The sequence below is a fragment of the Trachymyrmex cornetzi genome, unplaced genomic scaffold, assembly GCF_001594075.2.
Source record: "Trachymyrmex cornetzi isolate Tcor2-1 unplaced genomic scaffold, Tcor1.1 scaffold980, whole genome shotgun sequence".
NCBI classification, from domain to species: domain Eukaryota; kingdom Metazoa; phylum Arthropoda; class Insecta; order Hymenoptera; family Formicidae; genus Trachymyrmex; species Trachymyrmex cornetzi.
This window is the reverse complement of record NW_017300334.1, coordinates 62,310-62,920: the sequence shown is the minus strand read 5'-3', so window position 1 is coordinate 62,920 and position 611 is coordinate 62,310.

Genomic DNA, 611 nt, shown 5'->3' with positions numbered 1-611 from the left:
GCTATATCTTGGTCGAAAAACGGTTGGAGCATATACCCTTTGTAACACTTTTCGTTCTATAACTATTTGTTTTTTGTTCATGGCAATATTTTCTTTTTTTGTGATGTTTTTGTTGTCTTGTACGTGACTGCAGTCCTCAAAATCTTACTGCCATTCCGCATGACGTCATACCCCCACCACCGAAGAATCCCTGCGCTATGCTTCCCCTCGCCGACGAGTATCCCCCGCCCCCAGTGCTCCCCTCAGAGGACCCTAGTTAGAACCGGCCTACCATATCTACTTAGATAGTTCAATAAAATTATTTTTAAAACTGTATTTATAACTACATTTTTAGATACTTCAGCAGAATCGTTCATTCTGTGCAATTAAATTAGCTGAAGTCGTTTTATTACCATTTGTAACGCTTCCATAATTATTTTGTTTAGATCTCCTGTGTTGGATGATATTTTCCGAATCAAATTTTGTCCTTTAGAGCCCATTTTTGTGGTAAATTATTTGCAATTACCAACGTTGGACACTTTACAGAACGAGATAACTTTCGAAAGTAATAAGATTTTATATTTTATATAAACAATGAGGAGGATTAATAAAAGAGAATATTATTTCAAAAA